The sequence below is a fragment of the Camellia sinensis genome, chromosome 10, assembly GCF_055761805.1.
Source record: "Camellia sinensis isolate YWXY chromosome 10, ASM5576180v1, whole genome shotgun sequence".
Classification (NCBI taxonomy): Eukaryota; Viridiplantae; Streptophyta; class Magnoliopsida; order Ericales; family Theaceae; genus Camellia; species Camellia sinensis.
Window position 1 is genome coordinate 166,481,628 of NC_138970.1, and position 23,723 is coordinate 166,505,350.

A 23,723-nucleotide genomic window follows, 5' to 3' on the forward strand; every position below is an offset into this window, starting at 1 on the left:
CTCAATCGGTGACGTCTGAGTCTCAAGGTCGGTCAAAAATGGGGTGTCTACAGTTGCCCCTCTTTGACAGAACTCGGAAGTCACAAGTGACGGGAGTGAATGTCAAAGCCCAGAGACGACCCATTTTTGACAAGGCCGAAGACTTAGACAAACATACAAGATAAACAGAAATGTGCCCGCAGGCAGGGGGCAAAATGCGAAATGATACGCAGAAATATTTTGAAGATTGGACTTATACGCTACGCAAAGCCGATTTGAAAGTTGGACTTATGCGCTACGCGAAGCCGGTTTGAAAGTTGAGGATTCATGCAATGCACTGTAATGTAATAACTGAAATGCAATGTAATAGTTAGGAAATGAAGGTACCTCACAGGGGCAATTGGTAATGACTTACCTCATGCTGCTGGGGATCTCTCGCTTCTTCTTGGTTGAACCGCAGGTACTACTTTTCTCCCTGACTATGGTCGCAGCTTTCCCTATTCTCCAACAGGGTGACAGACTAGGTTGGTTCAGTATCCAGAATTGAGGTGCATACACGCTATCTCAATCTATGGGGCTGCCATACAGATTTCAAGCCGAGGATATACCCCTGGGTATTTAAACCAGACTTTAGTCTCGGAAATCCCGAACCTTTGCGTTCTAGGCATAAGCCATTCGAACTCTAGTTTCCACCGTCTCAGTTGGTCTCCTAGGAACTCACCGCAAACACAGGCAGGTGGCTATACCAGACCATGACGAGTCGTTCGGGCACGACTAACACCAAAGGAATTGCACCTTTAGAGAATTTAAGGTCTCCTAGACCGGAAAGTGCACGAAGCGGCGCGAATAAATGCAAACGCGATGCGCAAAACAGCGCGAATGATGATGCAGGATTTAAGGTCTCCTTAGACCAAGGATAAGGTCTTCTTAGACCGGGCGAGTGCACAAGACAGTGCGATGCAGAGTGAATGCACAAAACAGTGCTAAACAGATGCACGAAATAGCGTGATGCTAAAGGTGTACAAAACAGTACGAGCAAGGTGAATGCACAAAACAGTGCGATACAAATAAGGTGCGCAAGATAGCGCGATATAATGCACTAACAAGTACAGGTGAGATGCGCAAGATAGCGCGATGGAATGCATGCAAAATGCAAGTAAGGTACACAAAATAGTGCAATGCGCAAGAAAGCGCGAGTGATCTGAAATGCACAGGACAGTGCGATACGCTAAACAGCGCGATTGATTTTGAAATGCACAAGACAGTGCGATACACTAAACAGCGCGATTGATTTGAAATGCACAAGACAGTGCGATACGCTAAACAGCGCGATTGATTTTGAAATGCACAAGACAGTGCGATACGCTAAACAGCGCGATTGATTTGAAATGCACAAGACAGTGCGATACGCTAAACAGCGCGATTGATTTGAAATGCACTAAACAGTGCGATACGCTAAACAGCGCGATTGATTTTGAAATGCACAAGACAGTGCGATACGCTAAACAGCGCGATTGATTTGAAATGCACTAAACAGTGCGATACGCTAAACAGCGCGATTGATTTTGAAATGCACAAGACAGTGCATGCGCTAAACAGCGCGATTGATTTGAAATGCACTAGACAGTGCGATGCGCTAAACAGCGCGATTGATTTTGAAATGCACAAGACAGTGCGATGAGATACAACCACAAGATGCACAAGACAGTGCTAGTGAGATACAAAGTGTAAGTGCACAAGATAGTGCGAGTGAATGCATGTTCTATGCAAATGAGGTGCATTTTCTATGCAAGTATGGAAGAGTGCATTTTCTATGCAAAAGATACGAGCATTTTCTATGCAAGAAACAGGAGCATATTCTATGCAATATTGAAAGCAAATTCTATGCAGAATCGAAAGCAAGCATATTCTATGCATGAATCATAACGATGTGCGGCACGCATGCAACAATAGTGTATATGAAAATTCATATTCTATGTAGTAGAGGAGTATCAAATATGTACTTTGGTGCCTCTGATTTACCTCTTAGAGGACTTTGCAACACACTCAGCTCAAAAGGGGCACACCCTGTTCATATTGGCGGGAGATAACATCTGTTGCTGCTGCTTTAATTGCCGTTCTGGCTTGAAGCATGCTTAAGCTTGGAGTAGAGGCACGCTCATTCTTCAGGGCACTGGCAAGGCCTGAAGAGGTACATATGGAATGCAATCTCAGAATTTTCTGAAGGTGAAACACACTCAGATGCTCAAAATTTTCCCTATTTTCTTTTGCTTCGTAGTCCGGAACTTATATAGCTTCAGATAGGTCCTTGTTTTGCTGTTCTGACATGACTTGGGCTGAACCCTGCGGTTTTATGAAAGAATGAATCTTGTTTTGCACAGATGTGGAGAACGGCACGGCACTCGGAGCGCAAAACGATTTTATTTTGAAATTGATAAATGAGCTCTTGACCGGGTATCGAGCCTACGACTGAACACAGCAAGACAACTCAACACGGAAATAAAAGGCACACAACCTAGACACATCGGGTAACACTCGAAACGACTCAAAACAAGAATCGAGATAAAACAAAAAGACACGACACTCAAATGTGCACAGGGAGCCTGTTTCACCGGGTAGTGTTTCCCACCATTTCTTATTTGTGGTTCTCACATCACTCGGCCCTCAAGCTCTGTTTTTTCTGAAAAAGCCCCTTTCTCACTTTTTCTCTCATCGTACATCTCTCTATTCTTCAATCTCTCGTTTTTCATCCCTCCCCTGGGTGGTTGATGGATGAACAGGAAGTTGCAGGCTCACGCCCAACATAATCAGCTCGCGGCTATTTCCTTCGGTGACATCTGTCGATGCGCCGGATGAGGGAATGGAGCATCTTGATCCATTCCAATTCGTGCTTCGCACTCGGCTTGATACCTCGCTGCTTGGAGGATGAGAGAGCTTTCAGCCCTTTGTTGTTAACTTCGGTCACCCCCCTTTTTTTTTGGCGGGTAGAGTGGCCTTTCTGGCAAGTATGTTGACAATGGGAAAGACAAGAAGCCTGACTCAACTGTGCCCCTAGTTCATCATTTTGACCATTTTTTGTTTTAGTTTTCTCCTAAAAAATTTTGACCGAAATGAGAGTTAGATTAGCATGCTTGTTCAATTTTTTGATTTAAAATCATGCAAGTTAGGCTGTAAGCACTGAAAATTTTCCTCTTTTAGGTCCAAGAAATGGTCCAGTTTTGAAAATGGAATACTTTTCGAAAAGGTTAGTCAACCTTAGTAAAAATTCTCAAAAACTATTTTTGCAAATGACCACTGCTCAACGAGTACAAAACCTATTCTCGAGATGTACAACCTCGGATTCGAGGGAAAATTGCCCCTTGCTTGAGGGGAACTGTATGGCAACGGAATGTTACCCCTTGTTTGAAATGACACTGCGGCGTTCTGAATGGCAACGGAAAGTTGCCCCTTGTTTGGATAGCACCGCACCGCATTGAATGGCAACGGAAAGTTGCCCCTTGTTTGAATGACACCGCGGTGCATTGAATGGCAACGGAAAGTTGCCCCTTGTCTGAATGGCACCGTAGTGTATTGTAGTCAGTCCTCAGAGCGACGAACGCAACCAGACTCTCAGATATAGAGAAGGCAAAGATTATCAGAACCATTACATGGACATGATTGAATTTGAAGTGTTTTACGGCTGGTCTTCAAAATGAAGTTGCCTACGTATCCCATAGATGGGAATCAAGCCTTACGTAGTTCGGGGTTAAGGTACACTCGGGTATTAACCTCTCCTTTTTATGCTCTAACTTTTGCCAAGGCGCCTGTTGCAGGTTTTCGACCTTGCGAGCTTCGTTTTTCTTTCCTTTTCGATTCTTTTCATTTCTTTTCTTTTGATTTTCTTTTTTTGTTATTTTCTTTGCATTTTTCTTCACTTTTCTTTCTTTTTTTGTTTTCTTTTTTTTCTTTTACATTTTTTGCTTCTTTTCTTCTTTTTTGTATTTTTCTCTTGCTCTAACTTTTGCCTGGGTCGCCCTTCCGGGTTTTCGGCCCAGCGAGCCTCTCAAAGGGTAAAAGTGTAACAAGTCCATGCCAAATGGTTTTAGGATCTCGAAGCCATCCGTATCCAAGAGAGTGGCTGCTGTATTGATTTGCAGAAGGATCCATCTTCGGCTCTTCAAGCACATCGGACATTTTCACTCCTAGTTCGAGGGGTGTTTCTGTTCTAGCTTCGCAAGCTTCTTCTGATGAGGTCTGATCTTCCTTATCTAACTTTGGTGCCTCTTGTTCGAAGGCTGTTTCAAATCCGGCCACACAGGCCTCACATTGTAGTTGACTGTCGAACCTTCTGAATTCAAGTTCAAGGTTTGGAAGCGGAGGGGTTGAGTCTCGAGGCTGAGAGCGATCCTAAGCTGCACAATCTCAAGAGCGATTCCACACAGGTCTTCGCAGGACCGCTCAAAACATTTTTTTTTTTGAAAGTTTTTTAAGGAAGCGACAAATCGCTCGCGCTGAAAGTAGTGTGAAACCAGTCTGGATCAAGCCAGGGTCCTTCTCAGTACTCACGCTAACAAGCATGATTTCATTCATTAAGGGCTTAGCACGCCTCTCTTTCTCTCAAATGATCAAAGTTTTGCAAATCCCGAGGAATTCCTTCCTCTTCGTTTTCACCGCAGTGTTCAAAAAAAAAGTTTTGAAAAACTTAGGTCGATACAATGATTTTGGGGTGCAGAAGAGTAGGCGAAAAGTACTGCCATTTCATTCAAACTTTCTGGCATAACTGGCGCAAGGCAGAAGCAAACACAAGAGTGTGAAAATCACTGCTGTTTCATTCAAATCTTTTGGTACCATTGGCTCCCCGGCAGAAACAGACTCAAAAGAAAACAAAAGGACAAACACAAAACAAAATAGTGATATCCGAAGTAACACCCCCGGAATCACCCGACTCTAACAAAACAGGACTGACTCGATACAACAAGACAGACACTTAATCAAAAAGACCGACTCAAAACAAAGAGACAGACTCAAAACAAAACAACAAGGCTGACCCAATACCTAAGTCAGAATGTACAAAAAAACTGGTATTTGCAAATTGCTCAGAACAGTGCATGCCATTCCCACGCCTGGAGTTAACTGGGTGCCGCCCGCAGGTGGTTCAACCTCTGATCAGATCACATTATCCCCCCACAAATTCACTGATCAAGTGCCGATAGACTTTGCTAAGCTCGGCGGGAGGATGACCCCATTGTCAAATAGATCCTGTACTTCATGGCGAAGACGGAAGCAGTCGTCGGTAGTATGGCCAGTTTGTTGATGGTACGCGCAGTATTGGGTAGTATCATGTGTAGCCGGAAGAGGGTTCGGGAGAGGCTGAGGCTCAAGGGGTTTGAGATGGCCTTGTCCAACAAGGATTTGGAGAGCTTTGGACAAAGGCATATAGAGGGCATGGAAGACCCTCCGACCTCGGGGTTGGTACTTCTGGGTTTGTGGATTTTTGCTGGACGCACCAAGAAAGGGATTGGCAGGTGCTGGCCTGGTTCGCTGATCTCTTCCGAGTGGAGGACTAGAGCTAACAGGATTGCCTCTGGTATAACGACCCTTCTCCCGGTTTTCCCTTTGATTCAGACTGCTCCCAACTTGAGTAGCGAAAGTGTCATCCACAGCTTTTGCAACAACTGTGAGGACTTGCTCTTTGTCCAGTCCCTTGGCTTTCAAAGCCTCAACAGCCAACAGAAGATGTTCATGGGGATCCATGTTCGTCCCTATCTTGTTCTTTCCACTCGCATTTACCTCGCCAAGGGATTGGCATTCCTCAAGTACCGCCCGTCCCAAGACTGGGGAGCCTTTTGACACGAACTCCCTGGTATGAGATGTGGTTGATGACGGAGCCAATGTCCCGGAGGCCAAATCTGTCACAGTTTTTTGAAGATCTTTTATCATTCCCATCAACTCAGAAGTAGTGGGTTCTCGGGTTTGAGATGATTGGGGTTCAAGTGCACCCATCATGCATAAGTCCATACTTTCTGGAATAAACACCTCAGGTTTGGGTAGATGGGCCAGGGTGATGTATATGCTGGGGTCATAGGTGGATGGCAGTATGTGGATGTGATTGAGGTAGGCAGGAGATGTTTGGTCATTGGGGTCTGAAGGTGGAGCTATCGTCCGGTTGTCAATGAGATTTTGGACCTCATGACGAAGGCGGTAGCAACGGTCGGTGCCATGACCGCGCTGCTGATGGTACACACAGTACTTGGCGGGGTTATGTCTGGCTGGGAGTGGATTGGGAAGAGGTTGAGGATCGAGGGGTTTGAGATGTCCTTTTTCCATCAAGGCTTTTAGTGTGCTAGTCAGGCTCATATAGAGGGGGGTGAAAGTTCTACCCTGAGCTCGGGCTGGGCCAGCTGTTTGTGGGCTTGGTTTGGCAAAAGGGTCGGCTGTGGCGACTGTATTGATTTCGGTGGGTTTGGGAATAGCGCTACTACCAGCGTTGGTACTCCTTGAAATCACCTTCCTTGTCAGTTCCCTTGTCCTGGGAATGATCCCGCTGTTGAACGCATTCTCGACTTGAACCCCCAGTTCATGCAAATTTTTGAAAGTGAATAGTGGAGCAACTATCAACTTTTGCAACATATCATGCTCGAGGTTTCGGACCATCATCTGCACTTGATCCTTCTCAGAAGGGCGACGATCCGTCATTTGTGCTGCCTTTGCTCTCCACCTTGCAACGAATTCCACAAAAGGCTCTGTTGGGTTCTGGCGGGTTGCTTCAAGCTCTTGGATGGTCATTTCAACTTGGGTATTGTAGGAATACTGATCAACAAAGGCCTCGGCCAGTTCTTCCCAGTTTTGCTTCACTGTATCCTCCAATTTGGTATACCAAGTGGCTGCTACACCCGACAGGGTTCTTCCATACAGAGAGAGTTTCTGTGGCTTAGTCAGGCCCATCGGCTTCAGGACATCTAAGAAAAGTCGGATATGCACCATTGGATCTCCAGACCCGTCGAAACGGTCGATATATGGCATTTTGAATCTGTCTGGGAGCCGGATGGAAGCCTCGGTGTGCCCATCCTCAATGCCAGGAATGGAGTTAAGGCCCTGTGCCCTTTTGAATTGCTTCTCAAGGTTTGCAATTTTCACTGCAGTCGGATTGAACTCATCAACATGAAAGGGTTGAGTTTTCTCATTAGGCTGCACCAGGGGTCTGAGCACCTGAGCTTGAGCCAACCCTTCTCGAGGATTCAGACACTGCAAGTCTTCAACTGGTGGAATTGGGTCAAAGTTCGGCTGGGGTCCCAAAGCTGGATGTAAGGCAGATGCCCCAGATGGGCGCTGCGTTTCAATACTGGTCTCGGCCTGCATGGCAGTTCCCTGACTTAGCGCTGCTGTCATGGCCGCAAACTCTTCCGAACCTTGTGCCATCATGGCCTGCTGAGTCTGAACAAAGGTGATGTGACTGGCGACTGACGGATTAGATGAACATATGAGCCCTGACCGGCTTTTCTTTACCTTGCCTCAGCGAAAGAACACTGATTACCCTTGAACTGAATCTCTGACCTGACAAAGTCTATCAGCACAAGTTCGATGAACCTCGGGGGATATCGGAGCCTTCTGAAGCGACAGTTCCAAGACTACCTTGCAAAAGAGAAAACAGACAGCACCTCAGCCTGATTTCACCTGAACAGATACGAGCATAGTTGAATAAGTGTGCCCTCTACTGAATTCTGCCCAAAATTCGGCCTCAAAATCTGAGTCTGAAACCCACGGGTAAAGCTGACTCCCAAACACTGATAGTAATGCCCGCAGGCCTGATGCCAAAATTCGCAAACTGGTGCCCGCAAGCGTGATGCCCAAACTCATATACTGATACATGCATTCCTGTAGAGACGCGCTCTAAAGCACATAACAGATAAGTGAGAGCCAAAACACCCCTATGTTAGGGTAAGGTTTCCCTATCCTATTTTGTCAGGAGCTAGGGTTTCATTACGCACACAGCGGCTTCAAACAACCTATAAACGGGTAAGCAACCTGTCCTAATTTGGAATGGTCACTATGGATCCGAATATGCACTAGGTCGAATGGTCAAAGAGGGTGCCCCGGTAAAACCGGGGTTTGTGTTCCCATACTGGCAGAGCCCACAACCGGTCAGCCTTATGGTCATGCCTTGACAAGACAAGCCTCCGGCAAACCGTTCAGGAATAGCAGATGGCAAACATGGTGTCCTAGGCGCACCAATGCAAATACAATGCAAAGAAACACATAAGTGTAGTCAAAACCAGATATCATGAGTTCAAGTCAAGTTCTCTAAATCCCCAGCAGAGTCGCCAGAAACTGTAACAAGCCCGCGGGGGGACCTCGCTACAGCTCGGACTCGACTTTTCGTAGTCACGGTTCTAAGTCTGAACCAAAGAGTCCAAATCCGGCAAATCGTTTTGAGAAAACAGATTTTTGAAAGAAGTGTCAAACATGGACTGCTTTGCCAGATACAGAGTCGCCACCTAAATATTTTATTTTGGGAAATTTAGGAAACCCTGACTCGGTGCCAAAAGGCCACGTGTCCGTCATCACCAAAGTTGCCTCGGCTCGGGAACTTGGGTACGATTGGGGAAGGTCACTTCGTGAGCACCCCCGCTCGCCCGGTCATAGACCGGCCTCTACTAACCATGATATCAATTTTTGAAAACATTGTGAGTTCTTATTCCGGTTATTAGCCTAGGTTACTATGTGATGCACACAGCATATAAGTATAGACTGGATCGCCCGAATTGGAACAAAACATTTCATGCTTGTTTATTTGAAAGATGATTTGCTACTCACAAGTAGGCTTAAAATGCAGATTTTACCACCCGCAGGTGGGTTTAGAAAAGATGGTTTTGCCACTATCTAGTGGGCTTAAAACAAACAGTCGATGATTTATTCCAATCTAAACAACTCAACCTTCACCCACAGGCATTCAGGCAGATATATCACATAAGCACATAGCCTCATGGTAAGCATGCTATTCATGGCAGTCACTCACACGCATGCGAGGATGCTAAAGCATAGAACTTACCGAGTACTCCAAGCCAAAATAGGAACTACATTAGAAATCATGCATGATCCTAAGTATACAAAAATGCTTAATGCAACACATGCAAAATGCAACTATAGTAGGCTCGGCTATTCTAAGATGGCATATGAAATGCTACAACTAACATGTATTCAACTTGGAATTGAAAATACAATGCAGTTAGTATGATGCGCCGAGCCCGGTGCATGCAAAACAGATGAATGATGCAAACATGCTGTCATACTGTATGCTAATTTAAACATGCCCTAATCTAACCATCATAAGCGGATAAATAAAAGGGAGAAAGACGTGGGGTTGGAAGACATACATCACACTCACGCACACTTATTACAGTTGTGCCCTCACTCGGAGGGTCCGAATAAATAATACAGTCCAAATATTACAGAATCCAAAATAAAAGAATATTACAGTCCAAAATATTACAGAATTCTAATTAATTAATGAATTAACTAGAAAGCAAATAAACTGGCGTGCAAGCCAGGGACTGCCTTGCTTCTGGTGGATGACGCATGTCCGGACTGTCTTGCGCGGAAATCCACCGGAATGCCCCAATTAGCCTCTGTTTACACCTGTTATTTTTTGAAAAGCGTGCCAAGTCCCGGAAAGTTGCTGATTCCTGATTTTGCTGCAACAGAGAGCAAGAAAGGGGCATAGCAATGTATTTACACAAATATATGCATGTCTCGATCCTCGTGCCACCAATCACGCATACCGAGGCATGATGGCAGAGGAGTCGAAATGCACAACTCAATATAGGATGAATGCACATGAAACTACAGCTAAAACCTAACTCCATCATGGATAATTCGGAGTGTCGGTGACTGGGGAATTGAGACACATTCCGTCACTCGGAGTACGAAACATACCTCGTTTCCCGTGCCCGGGCTAACTCATATTCCGGACACGATGCAATATGCATGATATGCATGAAATGCAATTAAGTTACAACCTAGTATATATTATGCTATGGAATGAAATGCCTCGAAATGCGTGCACGCAGGCACGCAAACCGAGAAAATACAGAATGCTATGAAAATGCGGTGTCTCGAAATGCGTGCACACGGGCACGCAAACTGAGACGATGATAAGTGTCTCAAAATATGTGCACGCGAGCGCGCAAATCGAGACGATGATATGTGTCTCGAAGTACGTGCACGCGGGCACACAAACCGAGGCAATGATATGTGTCTCGAAGTACGTGCATGCGGGCACGCAAACCGAGGCAATGATATGTGTCTCAAAGTACGTGCATGCGGGCACGCAAACCGAGACAATGATATGTGTCTCGAAGTACGTACACGCGGGCACACAAACCGAGGCAATGATATGTGTCTCGAAGTACGTGCACGCGGGCACGCAAACCGAGGCAATGATATGTGTCTCGAAGTACGTGCACGCGGGCACGCAAACCGAGACAATGATATGTGTCTCGAAGTACGTACACGCGGGCACACAAACCGAGGCAATAATATGTATCTCGAAGTACGTGCACGCGGGCACGCAAACCGAGGCAATGATATGTGTCTCGAAGTACGTGCACGCGGGCACGCAAACCGAGGCAATGATATGTGTCTCGAAATGCGTGCACACGGGCACACAAACCGAGGCAATGATATATGTCTCGAAGTACGTGCACGCGGGCACGCAAACCGAGGCAATGATATGTGTCTCGAAATGCGTACACACGGGCACACAAACCGAGGCAATGGCGGAATACTGTAATGACATGGAAAATGATAAATGGGCTTATACCAACATGAGTGAGCCTTAGCCACACTCACATAGGATGCCGGTTGATGAAAATGAAGTGCCTCGAAATGCGTGCACACGGGCACGCAAACTGAGGCAATGGCATACGCAATGCAAATGACATGGAAACATGATATGGGCTTATACCAACATGAGTGAGCCTCAGCCACACTCACATAGGATGCCGGTTGATGAAAATGAAGTGCCTCGAAATGTGTACACACGGGCACGCAAACCGAGGCAATGCATACGCAATGCAAATGACATGGAAAAATGAAGTATGGACTTATACTAACATGAGAGAGCCTCAGCCGCACTCACATAAGATGCCGATGGCAGAAAATGAAGTGCCTCGAAATGCGTGCACACGGGCACGCAAACCGAGGCAATGCATACGCAATGCAAATGACATGAAAAATGAGAAATGGGCTTATACCAACACGAGTGAGCCTCAGCCACACTCACATTGGATGCCGACGGATAAAAATGAGGTGCCTCGAAATGCGTGCACACGGGCACGCAAACCGAGGCAATGCATACGCAATGCAAATGACATGGAAAATGACAAATGGGCTTATACCAACACGAGTGAGCCTCAGCCACACTCACATCGGATGCCGACGGATAAAAATGAGGTGCCTCGAAATGCGTGCACACGGGCACGCAAACCGAGGCGATGGCAGAATGCGATGTAATGACATGAAATGGATGGCAATCATTCTAACAGAATTTCAGCAACAAAATATGGGGGAAAACAGTCCCGAAATGAAGCGAAATGACACCAAATGCATGAAATTGTCCCGAAATATGAATTTAGGCACCCGAAATGGCCTATAGCTAGGCCAAACATGCACAGTATGGACATGCAATGCAAAGACAGAAGCTAGACAATCCCAAAATAAACACTTTTCCAGTTTATAGCATGGCCAAACAGTAAGTATAGATATGGCAAAAATGGCATGCAAGAATACGGTATTTTCAAGGGGTAATGAAGCAAGTGATATAAACAAAACCCAAACTGAAAAATTTCCTTCTACAACACTGAAGATGGACCAAAAATATGAACATTTACAGTATATGGAAGCCTCAAAATCAGTATACAAATATGCTAAAAATGTGATGCAAAACAAAGCTCAAAAGGTGCTATAACATGAAGTATACAAAATAATCACCAAACAGAAAAAAAATGTTAATGAAACATGAAGTATAGATCAAAATAAGACTATCTCTAGGCCTGTAAAATGGCCGAAAACAAAAGCATGGTAGGCTAACTAAACATGCAAGAAAACGAACCAAAAGGTAGCCAAAGAGGCAAGTGGTATATGCAATGCTCAAACTGAAAAATTCCCTTCTACAACATTGAAGAGGGACAAAAAATAAGCATATTTTCAGAACTGTAAAACAGCCAAAACAGAATACAAACATGCTAGAAATGCAATGCAAAATTAGGCTCAAAAGTGGCTATAACATGAGGTATGCAAAATAATCACCAAATAGCCAAAGAACCTTAATAAAACATGAAGTATAGGTCAAAATAAGACTATCTCTAGGCCTGTAAAATGGCCGAAAACAAAAGCATGGAAGGCTAACTAAACATGCAAGAAAACGGTATTTACAAAGGGTATTGAAGCAAGTAGCATATGGAGGGCTCAAACAGGGTTGAGACCTTAATGAAAAGTGACAATGAGCTCAAAAGAGGGCCCTTTTCAGTTAGGGCCGGAGCTTGAAACAAAAAGCATGGATGGCTTAGAGATGGTGCAAGAATGAGCTAGAAAAGAGGGAAATTGGACTTACCATTGAAGACCAACACTTTTGTTGCTTCTTGGATCAGATTTGGTGACTCTAAGCTGCTGGAATTCTTCCCCTTGCTGCTGGAATGGAAGGGTGGTGGTAGAGCTTGAAGATGATGAAGAAATGGAACCCAAAACTTGAAGGAAATGGGGTGCTATGTATGTATCTCCTCCAAGAAAGCCTTGTAACCCCTTTCTTGAGTTGGGAGGTCAACAAAACTTAAGAGAGAGAGAGAAGAGCCTCTTCAAAAGTCTAGTGAAAAATGAGCCTTTTTCTTCTTTCAAAAGGGGCCCCGGATGTAGATATTTTTTGGGGGAAAACCAAGGCACAGCTGGAATGCACTCAACCTGAAGAAGCAGGCTGGCCAGTTACTTTTTCTGCAGATGGCCGGCCAGCCACTTAACATAGCCGGCCGGCTAGGTCAAAGAAAAAAACGGCCGGCCGGCCAGAAAAAATGGCCGGTCACCCCCTAGGATGAAGCCCCAGAAGTTAGCTTTCCAATGGCGCAAACCTTGCATTAAAATTCCTCCTGTAGAAAAAGTTATGCCCTTTTCCGTGAAGCCGCGCAGATTCAGTCCAAGCGGACTTCAACCAACCACATCTCTCCCCCCCCGGACTTGGACTTGGGAGATTCTTGAGTGCAAAATGAAGCCCCGGAAGTAAGCTTTCCAATGGTGGTGGCCTCATATCTTAATTCCTCTTGTGCAAAGAGTTACGCCCGTTTCGGTGAAGCCGCGCAGCTTTTTCTCCTTCCCGGATTCATGCTGAAACACTTTTGACCAAAAAGAAGTTGGCTTTTTGGCAAAATTACTAGCCTCCCACCAACTTTTGGTGTCCTCTCATGTGTGTAGATCACATATATGTGGTTTGGGGTTGGCAACAGTGACTCCAGGGTGTTCAACATTGCATTTGAAGAGGAGGGGCAAAAATGGAAAGAAAAATTAATGGCCGGCCATAAACTTTTAGGGTCCTCCCAAGTGTGTACATCACAGATATGTGGTTCAAAGTTCAAGAAAGTGGGCCCAAGGTGTTCAACATTGGCCCGGAAGAGGAGGGGCAAAAATGGAAATAACAATTAATGGCCGGCCATGACTTTTTTGGGTCCTCCAAGGTGTGTAGATCACAGTTATGTGGTTGAAAGTTGGCAACACTACCCCTAGGGTGTTCAACATTAGCCCGGAAGTTGGAAAAACGGGCGCCGGGAGGCTCCGGAGGAGAGATAACTGGTTGCTGCAACAATTACTAGCCTCCCACCCTCCAGTGACCTTCCTGGTGATAAAACAGAGGTACCTGCCAAAAATGAACGAAAACCATTGCAAAACGAATGTTCCGGGGCCAAAACACGTAGTTCGAGGTCCCGAAAATGGGCTGTTAAGCACCGAAAGTGGCATTCGACCTCGAAGTGGGTTTCTCAGCCCCCAGTGTCCCTCAAAAGGGAGCAAATAGGAAGTATGCCAAAAATCAGAGCAATAGGAGATGGTTAGGCGGTCCCGAACCGAGGCACACGGCCTGACGGCTCCGAAAACCGGGAACCGGACTCCGTAATGGGCAAAATGGCCTACGGCCACCAAATGTAGCCTACGGACATTGAGAGATGGTCTACGGGACCTCTCCCTCCCCTTAGGAAAAGAAACAGAGAAAACTAAGTCTGGTTCGCAAACCGAGGCAAGGCACCGAAGAAGGTCCGGAAGTCCGGAGGCGGGGCTCGCAGCCGCGACTCTGAAACTTCTAAACGAGCACATTATGCAATATCACCAAGTGCTCAATCGGTGACGTCTGAGTCTCAAGGTCGGTCAAAAATGGGGTGTCTACAATAGCCTGCTGGCCTACTGGCTCGGCCACATTAGCCTGGCCAATTCCCTCCTGAACTGCCGGAATCTCCTCTGGCACAGGCACCTCCTGCCTACCCGGCCTACCACGCCTACCACGTCCTCGTCTTCGTCCTGACATCCTAATAAAGGAAACAGAGACATTAGCACATTAATAAATGTGCCGAAGCTAAACACTCGCGTCCTAATACAATGGACAACAATAATACATTCCACGTAAGCACATAATCACATAAGCACCTACGAATTTAATTCCCGGATAATGATAGTCCCAATGCGTTACTATAGTTCCGGTTGGAAGCAGCAGTGATCAAGTGCCTTTCCAACAAGACTACTAGAAACTCAAGGGTCCAATCAACATCCTAGAAACTACATTCCATACCCACATAATCACATAAAACATATTATCACATAAGCATATAACATTACACTAAGTCTCTATCAAACGAGACGAACCCAATGTGATACTAATCACTTCCCACGTACCCAAAGTATTCAAACCCGGTACGCTCTGATACCAAGTTGTAACGCCCTAAAAATTAACCCATTATACATAACATTGACATGCATTATTTAAAGAAAACACTTTACTAATTCATTATAATAATCATCAGAGTCTTACCAAACAAAAGCATTACATGTAACATCAAATTAAATGCCCTACAGGCTTACATCTTTCCAAGCCAACACTTGGACACATAAGTATGAGTTCTAACTCAATTACAAATAAAGCCCTAGGCTTGAGTGTTTACATGTACTAACAAATAAAAGCAAACAACTGAAAATAGTCTTCAGAATCCAAGTCCTTCCAAGCTAAGTCCTTGGAGGTAGCTTATCACCTGAACCTGAAAATGATGTTCCCATAAAGGGTGAGCCACAGCCCAGTAGAAATATACTAAACCACATATAAGCAATGAATAAAACAATAGCATTCGACATATGGTTAACCAAGATAATCAATTACTCCATTTTACAGTCTCAAGACACTATTGTCTAAGACACGTTTTACTTTCCAATTTTATCATCATGGCTCGGAACCTGGCCAAACTTACCACAGTGAATTATATATATCATATTCACATTCCTCCAATATCAACAAATAAATGAGACTCAAGCTCAAATCAAAACACTTCTTACTTCCAGTTTGATACACATTTTAGTGCTGTATCAATAAAACACTTCAATATAGATAAGCACACATAAAAGTGATGCTAATGGAGTCCATCCCCTATCTCCTCCCAAAACAAAATCCGGTTTAGAGGTCCATCCCCTATCTTCCCCTAAACCGTGGAGTACATCCCCTATCTCCTCCCACACAAAACAAAGTATGTAAACACATAACATATACATCACACAATCAATACACATAATGTCTGTATTAATTCAACAGTCAAAATAAATGACTCAACTAATGTGATTAGTTTCAGTTATACCTAATCCACATGCATTGTCTACAACAATCACGACTATCCTCCACCGATAGCCCAAAACAGTTATTTCTAAACTTGGAAATAAATATATCAACAATTCCATAGGCGAGTGATTTAAATTATCCAACTACACCATTTAATCAATAAATTCCCCAATTTCATGAATTTAACCAAATTCCCCAATTCCCTTAAATTAATTAATTAATACAATTAGGGTTTTCCCCAAAATTACCAAAGTGCCTCCAACATATCAAAATACTAAAACTTAGAACAAAACTTATAAGATGGAGTAGGAAATCCCTACCTCGAAGACAACAACCCAAATGGAGAAGACAGAGATGATATCCAAATACCAAAGTGCTCCAAATCGCCAACTATTCAGATTAAATGGAAGCCCTCGACTCACTCTATCTTTTTAATGAAGGATCTAGGGTAGAAACACACCCTAAGTAGATCAATCCTAAGAGAGAAGGTGTGTAGAGGGAGAGAGAACTCGTAACTAGGGTTTTGGAATATGAAAGTGCAAGAAAAACAGATCTGAAACACGCTGCTGCCTATTTAAACCTGACAGGCTCGCTCGAGCGAAGACTTGGTCGCTCGAGCGACCAGACACAGAAAAACTACGCTCGAGCCAAGAAAGCCTTGCTCGAGCCAACAACCCAAAAGCTCGCTCGAGCGAAAGAAATCTAGCTCGAGCGAAGGACTCAAACCCTCAGGTCTGAAACCAGACACACGCTCGAGCGAAGGAACTATTGCTCGAGCGAAGAACAAACTAACTCGCTCAAGCGAAGAAAATCTCGCTCGAGCCAAGAATGCACAGCTACAGGTCCAAAACAGACGCAACCTCTCGCTCGAGCTACCAAACCCCGGCTCGAGCGAAGAACCAAAAATAGCAGCTCGCTCGAGCGACAAACTCCTAGCTCGAGCGAAGATCCAAAATTCTGGACAGCAACACTTGGTTTCCAAACCCAACCAACCTGAAACAAACCTGCCCAACACATCATATAAGTCCAAATGAGCAAATAAGGGACAACAACAACAATTATACAATGACAGAATCTACGGAACCTAAGTCCGGATACAATAATCAGATGGGAGAAGACCGGGGTCGCTATAAAACCCCCATCCCTCCCCTCAAAATATACTGCTACGAAAGAGAATTTAAGATGTCAAGGGATTTTAATTTGTCATCAAGCTTTACAACCAATATCATATTGCATATATATATGACATATATCAGAAAAAAAAATTAAAAAATAAGGACAGATCTTAGTTCAACAAATCTGGACAGATTTTAGTTCAAAAATCTGGACATATATCAGAAAAAAAAAATTAAAAAAATAAGGACAGATCTTAGTTCAACAAATAAGGACAGATTTTAGTTCAAAAATCTGGACATATATCAGGAAAAAAAAAAGAGAGTTCAAGAAAAATGAAGAAGAAGATGAAGGATCAAAGAAAGAGAAAACCAAAGAGAAGAGAAGAATCGATCGTTTGCAGCGAAGAAACGGCACAAAAATCTGGAAAAAAAATGAAAGAAAGAGGATAAAGAATCGAAGAAGAAAAGGGGAAAGAATCGAAGATGAACTTACCTCTTCAATCTCACCTTCGAAGGAGAGAATCAATCAGCAGCACATTCGATTAAACCTTTCAATCGCACCTTCGAAGTGTTCTTCAGACTCTCTTGGGAGTATTTCTGGAAGGAGATGATCGAATAGACATGGAACCCTAGCACCTCCGAAGTTCTTCAGTCTTGGAGTATTTCGGAATGAGATATGGAAGGAGCTAAGACGATCGAATGACAGAGAGAATAAAGAACCCTAATTTATTTCGTTTTCATGTTTTATTTATTACAAAAAAACCCTAGATTTTTATAATTCTTTAAAATAGACACAAAATTACTCTGATATCCTTTAATTTATAAAAAAATCTCATTTTTTACCTCAGAGTACCCAAAAACATACCTATGGCGTACCCATCAGTATACTTAATGTATAAAATGTACCGGTACGCGTGCAGTTGTACCAGTACGCGTACCCGTACCCAGGAAGTACACGGTACTTGTACGGCAACATTTTTGAAGTACCCATGCTTCATAGAAAGTAATAAATAGAGCTAATAGAATATATGAAAATTACTATTTTGCCTTTATTTTTGTTCATTTCAAAATTTTAATAAAACTTTAATGTGAAATGACTCAAAAATCCCTTAACTCTAACCACAACAATTTGTCTGTGTATTCATTGAGGGATTGCAATGGTAGATGTTGGAATCTAGTGGTGTAGATGTTGGAATCTAGTGGTGGTGGCTTGGAGGAAAAGAGTGCGGAAGGATATGGGGTTTTTCTATAATTGTAGGGGTGGTGGTCATCGATTTGTGGTGGGCAGCCGTGGATTTTGTAGGCAATGCTAGGCGAGGATTGGTTTTTTGGATTTGTCAAGATTTGAAGTTAGTTATGTATTTGCTTTGGTTTTTGAAGGATTTTTTGTTGAAGGGTCGTGATGAGAGACTGAAGTGGATGGTTGTGGGTTTAGGTTGTGAGTTGTGGTAGGGTAACAAATGGTGGTGGTTGTTGGTGTTTCTACTACGTGACAGAGTAAGAGAGAAAATTGGGTGACAAAAATAAAGGGGGGTATGCGAGGGTTAATTTCATTTTTTTTCATTTTTATTATAAGGGTATAAATCACTCTGTTTGGTTTTTGGAGTTTTCAAAAATAATTTTCAAGTTTTCAATTCATATTCTTTGGTTTTTTAATGATTTTTTAAAATATTTTAATCATTTTTTTATTTTTACTTTTTTACTTCTTAGATCCACTTAATCTAGATACACTTAAAAAATACAAGATTTGTGAAAAAATCTTTAAAAAATTCTCTAAATACAAAAATTCTATATATTTTCATTTATTTTTTTTTTGTGGATAAATCAGTATATTTTCATATTTTTTTGGTTCAATGGTAAAATCTTTGCCTAATAACCTTGAGGTCTTAATGTACTATGTCAGAGGTTAGGTGCATACCCAATCTTTCCTCTCTCAAACACACATTAATGTGTACTATTTGGGTGTTGTTTTTTTTTAAGTATAAAAAATTAACGACATCATAATTTTTTAATAGTTTGACTATCGATTAACTAGCATTGCAGGGGTACATGATATGCAATTTAAATTTTTAAATAAATTTGTGTAATTATACTAAAACTATGGGACTGCTTGTATTTTTGTCAAGCCTCAAGGGTGGTTAGTTTAATTTACCCTAAATTTTGTTATCAAGTTAGAGCATCTCCATTGGAGATTGCTATTTTAGTAATGCCAAAGCTATAATTTGGCATGCTAGTACCAACTATTGCATTGTTACTTCAACAGTGCAAGTGCTATTTTAGCACAACAACTACCATTTCCTCTTTTTTTCCAATCAGTATGCTCTTCCTAACCAACATTATCAACCAACAACTGAATCTTGGGTAATGGACAACCAATGTTGCATATTGCAATGTCTTTATTAAGAGTGATGATTGTCCCCTTTATCTTTATTTGGAAGTCTTCCATAATTTGTGGTTTAAAATTTTGAGTCTTTCATAATTTTGTGGTGTCTCATTTGAGTGTTGAGAAATTTACCCAAAAAAAAAAAATTTAATTAAATACCCACAGTTGTCTGATATTGTATATTGTTGCATATTATTCCATAATTTTACATGTGTTGCATATTGTAGAATAAATCCATTGGTCCTATTTTACAAGTCATTGGATGCACTGTCACAATCCAATGCATTGCCATACCAATCACAACCCTCAATTTCTCTTTCATCCCTCAGTCCCTCGTCTTTTGTCCTCATTTTTCCACAATCCTGATTGGATGCTCAATGACTCCATTGTAGACTCACTTTTCTCTACTCAATCTCTTGGTTGTCCCTCTCTTTACTCAATCCTTCTCTTTCCTGGCTCTCATATATCATATCTCAAATCTCTCATACCTCAATTCTCAAATAAATTCCCCCACGAAGCAATGGACAAGAAGACCTAGGGTTTTAATCAAAGAAGACCTAGTGGTACACCACCTAGGGTTTCAAAGATCTACCTCTCTGCTAATTAGGTTCTCAAAACCCCCACCAATTCTTGGTCAAACAACAATCAATCCAAATCATGTCTCCATCCACAATTTCAGAATGCGGTGACACCACCTCCGATGTCATCACATCTCTAACGATGCCATGTGGATCTCCTCTTCGTAGGTTTGATGTTTCGCTTCTTTTCTTTTTTTTGCTATTTATTCCTTGAATTCATGTGTCAGTTTTCTATTCATTTTGTATTGATTTCTTAGCCATGTTCATACATTGATTTTGTGTAAGGATCATTTTTGTTGACGTTATAGCCAAACTTTCTGCAAAATTTGGCACAACAAATGGCATTGCCAAAATGAATCAAGATGGATATCAGCCCACTAGAAAAAAGTTGGCAATGGAAAGTGAAAAATCTAGAAATCCCCTAGATGTTGATTTGTGATTATGTATCAATTTTAAGCAGAATATAACAATCCCAATCAAACAATCAAGACAAAGAAACACAACGATTTAATGTGGAAAAAACCACAATTGGACACCTCCAACTGTGATAAAAAAACCACGGGCAACAGCCACAAGAACAATCCACTAAGAAGATTTAAAGGAATTACACAGGTATACTCTCAATTACCTAGCGAATCCACCACGCCTAATTGAACCAACCGCTATGTGCCTCTTCCAACCCCATCTTCACCTCGGAATTGTCTTTACGATGAGCCACCCCGGAATCCACCAAAGCTTCAGGCTCGAATTCTTCAGAATCCACCGAAGAACAACTCTCTCTTTTGTAGAACAAAACACAACCTTTGATGTACTCTCTTTAAACCATGAGTTGAATACTCAATAAAACATCAAAGAAAACTCACAAAGTATCCCCAGATATAAACCCTAGAAACCAAAAAGAAGATCTGGAGTCGTCATCCTAAAATCTGACCCAACACGCGAATTTATAGAATCTGTCCCGCGATCTCCGCTCGAGCGCCCAACAGTCCGCTCGAGCGGCTTCAACTAAATATGCGCGTAATATAATAGAGGTCCGCTCGAGCGCCAGAAAGCCCGCTCGAGCGCGAAATCACACATCTCAGTACTTTTGCAAGCGACCAAAACTGCTGGAACCAGGGATTCTCCGCTCGAGCGCGGGTATGTCCGCTCGAGCGGACAGGCAATTTTGAATGCATTTTTGCATTTTGCTTCGGGGGCGCTACCCCTCGACCCCGCCGTGGCGCTGCCCCGTCATAATCAGCGAAGTGGCAATCTTGAAAGCATTAGCATCACAAACTTCTCTGAAATGCACAATTCGGGTTGGATTCGCATCTAAACACTCATAACCTCACTGAAAATAAAAAGTGCGAAAATAAATACAACTGAAAGGAGTTTTGTCAAACGGGATTGCCAAGAAATAAAACCTAACAGAAAGCTCCTTTGGCAACCCATAACAGTTGCTGTTACGTCCCTTCTGTATGGGCTGAAATCTGTCAATTACGAAGACATTGCCTATTATGACAAAGGTGTTTCCTTTTTCATAATAATAACGGCAATTTGAAAGGAACTAGTGTTTCTGGTATCAAAATGTGAAAGGAGCAAACAGATTTCTAACAACTTCTGGATAAACAATCGAGAATTATTTGCTTATATTTTTAGCTTATTTAATCAAAAAAAAATTATATATGTAATTTTTTACAAGATCAACAACTGATAAAAGGTCAAATTTAAAATAATTAAATAAAAAAAAATTAGTGAAGATTTTTAAAATTTATATTAATTTATTTATTAAAAAAAAATAAATTACTAAAGAATAAATAAAATAACAAGTCAGCTAAACCTTCACAACAACAAAAGGCTACATTTTTTTAGCAACAACTTTATCTTAAAAAAACAAAAAAATGTTACAAAAAATTCAATTGTCCAATCCAGCCTCCAAGACTCTTCTCTACCCTTCATAAAATCCACTAATTTAAATTTCTTAAATCACAGAAAAAGAGTTCTAATATATTGATACCATTTTTTTCCAACAAAAAACATGCAAAATCAAATACATCATTTTTAATGGGCATAATCAAACAATTATTCATCCATTGATCTCCTATTTAGGCAGTGTTTTTTTAGATGATAATAAAGCCGTTGTTGCTGTAATTATATATTTATTTTAAGAGTTAGTGTGTTCTGGGTTGGGTGTTCAACAAAGTAGATCTAGGCCAACTGGGTATTCAATAGAGTGGATAAGGGTGTTCAAAGTTAAAATTAAATAAAATTCAGAGAACACCCGCCACGCCAGTTGGATGTGGTCCGTATTTTTATGGTAAACACAACTATTTTTTAAAAAAATAAATAAAAAATAAATCCATACCGAACAATCAGCCAAAATTACCCCAAAAATAATACAAACAAAAACCAATAAAACACATTGAAATTCTACCCCCAAACCGCTCTTGGAATACCATTTTTTGACCTAAACTAATAGCATAGTTAGAGAGATGATATATATATATATATATATATGTCACAAAGAGAGAGAGAGAGAGAGAGAGAGAGAGAGAGAGAGAGAGAGAGAGAGAGAGAGAGAAAGCAAAAACCTGGTTTGCGCAGAGCAAGAGCAAATGTTGCAGAGGCTGAGATAGTGAGGTGCCTTTTCAGAGTTACGGCTGCTGGGAAGGGGTACAAGAGAAGAAGAAGAAGAAGAAGAAGAAGAAGAAGAAGAAAATAAAAAGACGAAAAGAGGGTAAAATATGTGTGAATAGTATTTGATTTATAGATTTGGAAGGAGGTCTCTCTGTATAAACTTAGGCCTATTTTGGCAATTAGGAAAGAAAATCAATTTATTAGTTTTTTTTTTTAAAAAAAAACTGTATAAAAAAGTGGAGGGGGTGATGTGATTAAATAAGTCAATAAGCTTTTTTTTTTTTTTTTTTTAGTTGCCAAAATAATCATTACTGAAATAAATTTTGAGTGTTATTAGTACCTATCCATTATTTTGGATCCTTTATTTTTTAATTTTTTTTATTACAATAATAACTTCAAATGAAATTACTAAAAAGGACATAAAAAAAATTTCACAATTAAGCCCCCAAACCCATTATATCATGAGTTAGGATTTATGAGACCACTTATCTCCATTACTACCCATCCATCCTCCACAAATCCCACATTCAAAACATATCCACCCTCAAAATCTTGAAAATCCTTTGGCTGTAATATTCCGGCGGCAACGGTGGCAACCATTTGATTACATGTACTTCTCCGACAATGACAATGAGTGGAAGTTTTTTCGACAACCACAACTCCATAAGACGAGAGGAGTACAACAATAAAAGCTCAGAAGAGGTTTATAACTTTGATGATGTTCTTAACTTAAAGCAGATTGGCCTTGTAAGGGTAAATTTCTTTTAAAAAAAGGCAAAAATAATAAAAATTGTTCGTTACTTTTTCTGGACTAAACTCCCGAACATATGACCGAAATTTGGAAACACAGGTCTGAACATTGTTTATTTGTTCAGGAACAGGTAACTAAACATTTCTTATTTGTTCAGGAACTAATAATCGAAGTAGCAGTAGCAGAAACAGGCAAACAAAAGAGGTCTGACCACCCTTGAGTAGTCGACTGGTCGGTTGATTGGGGGGTAAAATCCTGTCCAATTTTGCTCACACAAAGAGCATACAAGTACAATGAAGAACCAACTAGAGAAGCATGAAAGTAGATTGTGTTATGTGTATGTGAAAAGAGGTAATAGAAAAAAAAATCAAACAGATTGATAAACAATGTAATGAAGTAGAGAAAAAAAACTTCTTAATCACCACAAATTTTTTCCACTAGTTTTGGAAGGTTCTACCGTCGTGGGTTTTGT

At 41.9% G+C, this 23,723-nt stretch overlaps 1 protein-coding gene across 1 annotated transcript in view; it reads right to left on the bottom strand.

The window, feature by feature from the left end:
* The window catches only part of LOC114258833 (uncharacterized), a 44,007-nt gene extending 26,338 nt beyond the window's left edge, over positions 1-17,669 (bottom strand). The window contains exon 1 of the mRNA XM_082892799.1: positions 17,417-17,669. The gene's annotated coding sequence lies outside the window, so the exon portion shown is untranslated. The remainder of the gene's footprint in view (positions 1-17,416) is intronic.
* Positions 17,670-23,723: the final 6,054 nt, after the last annotated feature.